This window comes from Triticum dicoccoides, chromosome 4B, assembly GCF_002162155.2.
Source record: "Triticum dicoccoides isolate Atlit2015 ecotype Zavitan chromosome 4B, WEW_v2.0, whole genome shotgun sequence".
NCBI lineage: Eukaryota > Viridiplantae > Streptophyta > Magnoliopsida > Poales > Poaceae > Triticum > Triticum dicoccoides.
In genome coordinates, this window is record NC_041387.1 from 624,392,677 (window position 1) to 624,399,072 (window position 6,396).

General features: G+C 40.3%; 1 pseudogene; it reads right to left on the reverse strand.

Moving 5' to 3' along the window:
* Window positions 1–752: 752 nt before the first annotated feature.
* On the reverse strand, window positions 753–5,340 carry LOC119294065 (annotated as a pseudogene).
* Window positions 5,341–6,396: the final 1,056 nt, after the last annotated feature.

Here is a 6,396-nt window from a genome sequence, read left to right on the forward strand (position 1 = left end):
CCACTCGGGTAGCATCTCATCTAGTAGGAGGACTCTCTCTGTTTGTCCCATGGTCGTGCAAACCCGTCCCCAGATTTCCTTAACGAAGACACATCCAGTCATGGTGTGGTTGATGGTCTCGTCGTGTTGGTCACATAGTGGGCAAGTGCTTTGATGCGGTAGTCCCCTCCTTGATAATCTATCGGATGTCCATCATCGGTCCTTGATTGCCAGCCAAGCAAAGAAACGGCACTGCAATGGTGACCTCAACTTGACTTCCAGGTAACCGTAGTTGTTCGGAAGGAGGAGGCGGGCAAGCTGCTCGTTGTAGCGCGCATGATTCATGTTGCCGTCTTCATTTTCCTCCTTTTGAGTGGTGCAGTAGCAAATAGACCATAAAGACAAGATAACAGGGAGCTTCTCTGTGAACTGAAATGAGATGAACAGGGGAACTAACGGTCCCAGCAACAGTGGTATTCCATAAACAAGCACGCAGCACAAGCATATACAACAATTCACAAATAAATGAATACACAACAATTCACAAGCATATATCATCAGAAATGGTCATAATATTAGAACAAACAAATGAATGAATAAACTGCAGGCGACATCAAACAAACGAAACAATTCTCCGCCTCTTCTTAAAACTGTACAATCCCTCTTAGCTAGCAGCTTGAGCTCTTCTTAGTCTAGCATGTGCTCTTCATTCCTCGATTGCATCTACATGCACATCTTTTTACCACCTGGCCTGGCTGGCTCGGTATGAATTATTATGATGCAAACGGCTTCGCCTGCAACTATAATATCGATTCAAACACCGCCCTCATGGAATAAAGTGAAGAAAATACTGACAATCTAACAAGCTAATACTAGATCAAAGAGCTACATATCCTCACTCAAGAAAACAGAAAGAGCTACATATCTTCCCTTGAGAAAACAGAAAGAGATGCATGTGCCAAGGTTCAACAGTCAGATCTGTCTCAAACAATCAGATCTGTCTCAAAGGTATGAATGAATACATCCCTCGCTTTAATTTCACTAAAGACGAATGCATAACACCCGGTAATTTGTGGTGGATAGCTGCAATTTCTCAGATTCTCCCTTAAAATTTGTGGTGACTCACACATTACATCAACTCTAGTAAGTTCTAAAATGTTGTCCAAGGTACACATTGTTTCACATATGCTGCAGCATACAAAACAATGTTTTAGATGTAACATCGCACAAAGACACGAGCAGTAAACAGTTAACAAACCTTGGATTTTGGTTCCTCATGCAAAAATGACCAAGGTCCTGTCTTCCATAGCCACCTGAGATTTGTCCGGTGGTTACAGTAAGATGAGAACATAAAAGAGCATCCATCACATCGATGTAAAAAATAATTTGCTCATATATGAAAACAGCCATCACCATCAATTTCTGCTTGGGCTTTAATCAACACTATTGATGTATAGTTCAACATACCAGTAATTTGCTCGATATACCAATGCTGGTATACTTCGGTTAGAATCTGTCCTGTGTGGCCTCTAATCACACTATTGTTGTGGCAATGTATTAACACCACTATAGCCATTACATATTTCTCCCAACAAGAAAATTATATAACCAGCGCATATCTCTACTCTTATAAAAAAATCGAGTTGGTGATGATGGTGTGCCTGCCATCCTGCAATATAGACCATCCGATCTATATCTGACGGATAGAAAGCAAACTATGGCAATTTTGCAAAAAGATACCCGCAACCCTCTCCATATTTGCAGGTAAGGCCTTCCCTCGTTCATCTTTGTCTCCCACAAGATAAACAACTCGTATAAATGCATCTTGATGTTCCCTGCAACGCATGGGCCTCTTGCTAGTTGTTTAGTGGAAAGTACAGTGGTAGTATAGCATATTGTTCCACCAAAGACCACCCCGAAAACCAAAGGCTAACTTACCGAAAAAATGGAGGCCGCATAGCAAGTTGACTCACTAGTATTCGACAGCTATCATTAGAAATTTGATAGTTGAACTACATGCATTCAAATGCAATATACTAACAAAAACACACAAACAAATCAGAGAGAGCAGTTTCATAATGGCTGTGAGTACAGAGCATCACATTATATATCCAGTTACGCAAAAGTAGACATATTACTGTAGTGTCATATATGCATGTATGCTTTGCACAGGTGTAATGTAACAGAACAACAAAAAAGAAGCATAATCACCTCAGGATGCCTGCAGCCATGCGCAGTCCCATGCGTGTTGTCAAACCAGCCCAAACTCCGGCCAGGCCAAACACACGTGGAGCATATAACAAGACCAAAGATGATATAAACCCAAACACAATCTATGTAATCCAGACAAAATCAAGAAATCCATGACCAATAGGAAGAAAGAACATCTATACATGAAGCTGGTCGGAACTGGTTCCCATACCGTAGCTTGAGCGACATAGTCAAAATCTGAGACGCCGTAATGGAGACCATCAAAGATGAATGCCAAGGCATTAACCGGTTGACTAGCACAGACAAACTGAAATGAAAAGATTCAGAATAAGGCTAGATATGGTGTACCATGTACGTACCAATTAATTGATAAAGTAGGAAGACGTACCAATGCGCAGGAGCTTACGACCGTTAGGACCTGAGGGTCATTAGTAAATAGCCTTTCTATACTGCCAAATGAGATATACATGCCAACTGCAAAGCTAACCCGCTAGCTAGTCCTATCTGCAATGGTCAATAATAGGTGTTTTCTATCAACAGAAGAGACAGCAATTGCATCCCCAAGAATATAAATGGGCGAACTGTATCAATGCAAATAAATTGAAGAGGAGAAGTATGTATCACCTGCAGAGAAAACATCGCAACCTTCTGGACCCTTTTGTAGTCCAGTATTGCATAAGAGCTTGCAATCAGAGCCTAAGAAATGCAAGCAAAGTTAGCCTGCACTTATGGAACAGATAAATCATGACAAGTTTAATAGTTCAAATTATGATGATGCATTTAGTAGTATGTCGTGTAAGGTTCTGTACAAATTTTGGTACAGAACGACAGCTGCAAAAGGAAGCTGATCTAACAGTAGGGATGATTTCTATGGCTCGAAATACATACCTGGGCAGAAACTGCTAAAGCGTCTGCAAGCAGAGATACAGCAAGCCATACTTGCAAACAAATCTGATGAGCAGCCATAGCTGTTGGGCCTTGTCGAGCAGCCATTTGATGTACCGATGGTCATAGTTAACATAATTGAGAGTGTTCTTCCCAATAGCATGCCACCTAACAATTTCAAGAAAACAGAGATTGTAAAATTAATCTACAGGTGAACAGAGAAACAAAGGGAAGAAAAAGAAAACAGAGAAAAATAGCACAGGTGCATTAGTGCAAGCAATCTCTAAATAATATCGGCGTAACAAGGACAAAAAGAACTATGATTGCCCATTGCCCAGCGGTCAGATAATGTATCATGAGAAGATACAGTACGAGAGCTTTATCAATAACAAGTTGGCCTTCTTATCTGACAAACATACCGGATCAGTGGCTATATCTTCTTTCTTTTGAATTGTCAGGAGTATTATGTACTTTGACTAGAGCTGGGCCCAACTAAATGAAAAATGAAGCCATAAACATAAATTTCGGGAGGACAAACTTCTATAGAAGGACCAAAATAGCCTGCAGGTTTTGCCTAAGAAAAACTCAGAATTCACTCAAAAAAAATCAGATTGCTGTAAACTGCACTCTGAATATACAAAATCCGTACTCTGAAGGCCAACGGAAACATATCTGAAGAACTTTTACAGTAGCCTACACCATGAGTCCACAACTGACCAATGAACAAGTAGGACAATAGCATCATAGACTCACCGGATTTTAAATATCCACCGAACTCTAACTGGTCCATCCTTGGAGGAAGCAGAACAGCTCTTTTACTTAGAGACCACATAAGCAAAATGGCAATAATGTACCTGCATTGTAAATCATATAAGAGGTGAGGTTCCCAACAGCTCTAACTGGTCCATCCTATTTTTTTTCCAATTAAAACTACAAAAGAAGATGAGGCACCCAACAGCCCAGTATTATGAGTACTACACTTCATGTTTTGATAGTAAATCTGACATGTGTAATCATATAACTAATAAACTGCATGCCACAATATCAATAGGTCTGCTAACAGCCAATAATCTCATAGTACTGCATATGTTTGTCGCAATTTAATTGTACCCAGATAATGAAAAAAGGTAAGTTGCAAGTTTAACAGCAAGTGTTATTTCCTTTGATTATTTCAGCAACATATATGAACCAAACTAGGAGAGACATTTGCTGGTATATGTCGAATTGACTTCCATAATTCTCTTGAACTCGGATTACACCAAGCTAATAGAAAACTTACTGGGATGCGACTATAGAAATTGCGTCTCCTGTTATACCGAGCTTAAAACCATATATAAGCAAAGGAAGAAGGACTACAGCGGAAACATTCCCCAAACCTACAGGTGTTTTAAAGAATCAGTAAGTCTGCAAAAAAGGAGACCTTTTTACATCAGATAACTGTATGGAACGCTTCTAATTCAAACGCTTACAAACAGCATTAATACGCAAATGCATGAATGGTAAACTATTGATGGTCTTTGGCATGGGAAAATAAAACATAAACACAAAAAAATGCAGTACTGGCATGTTACTGCAAAATGTTTCCTAGGGATATAAGAGGAAAACATCATCAAATTAGGCGGGACACCACCATTATCTGCATCAAAATGTACCTTTTGCACTCACAACTGGTGAGAACACAATGCCAATAATAAGCAAACGATGAGGTAGTTACCTATAAAAAGTACGGGAGTCTTGGTATCCTTGAATCCACGAAAGATACCCTGCACTGCTAACATAATCACATTTGCAGGTGCTCCTAAGGCTCTCAGCAAAAGAAAGAGCCGCGCAGAAGCATACATCGGAGAGGCCTGTGTAAGAACTAAACTTAGACTTTCTGCTAACAAGCAGAAGTGAAATTCACTGTTCTGAATCCAGTTAAGGGTCCATTGCTCATAATGCGCATAAAGGAGAGAAAGAAAAACGCATAAATGGTAACAGACACCATCATGATATAGACATACATACAGGTGACACGCCCATTAGTTTAAGAAACAGTCCCTATCCTAGGAACAATGCCAATGCTTCAATTGTACCAATGGCAGCAGCTAGAACCAAAGCCGATGACACAGATGGCAGCTCCAGTTTGCCTGCAACGCAGAGAGGAGAGTCAAGTTCCATTGTCTGAACAAAGCAAAGTTGCACACAAAACTATTTTTTTTTATTGAGGAGATGATCATGTTACCTGAACTAGAATGCTTGCTAGCGTTCTTGGAATGTCCTCTGCCACAAATCAGGTTTCTATGCTCAACAACGGGACGTTGAAAATCTTGGACAGGATGTTAAAAATAGCAACACCAATGCCAGCCGATGCTAGCTCCAGAGCACCTTCAGAACATAATGCCAAAACTGAGACAGAGAATAACTAACAACTTGCTTTCATGCAGCAGGAATGTCTACAAGATGAGGTAATACCAATCTGAATGTCATAGTCATTATTTCACTGACAAGAAGTAGAAGAGCCTTGTGCTGATAAATAAAGGTTTTCGCACTTTATTGTTAAACTGACATGATATTGTGATGCGCAACATTGGTTAAAGAATCTGTTGTTCAAGTAACCATGCAGGATAACATGTGTTAATCTGCTATGCCAGCAAATAAACAAGTTGAAGCAATTGAGTTAAAGGCACTGTACTGTATGGGGCTCACAACGGCATACAACACAACCGTAATGTTAGAAACACTAAATAGCATACAAGGAACATGAGTGCACGAGTGACATTGATGATCGGCGGTCTGGTTACAGTGTTTTTGCTCAGAACACACGACCCACTCTCCAACGAGACGAGTTACTGATAAATACAGGACGGGAGATGAACAGACTTAAGAAATGAAGTCGGAGAGGATATAGCAGCACGACATAAAAGAAAGGAGGAGGTGTGTACCTAATTTGCCGATGTATGCTGTCTCCATGAGTTGCGCCATGGGGTAGATGGCCTGGCCTAAGACTGCAGGCAGGGCTAGAAGAATGAGGTCGATGCTGACAGTCCCAGGATAAAGGCAGCTGCTGCGTATTTGTTGGATTGTTGTTGTTATGTTAGATAGACGAAAAGGCAGAAACATAGTGCATTGCTTATGATGCAGAAAGAAAATGTAAAGATTAACAATAATGTACTAGTGTAGAGAAGTAAGGAAGGAAGGAAGGAAACTGGACAGTGGGCTGCAACTAACTAGAACTAGATGATGATGTCCAGTTAGTTAGTTCCTTTGAGCATAATAATCAATCAATCAGTCAACTAACTGGCAGAAGCATATTGCAACATAGATTTGGGTTAGCTCACT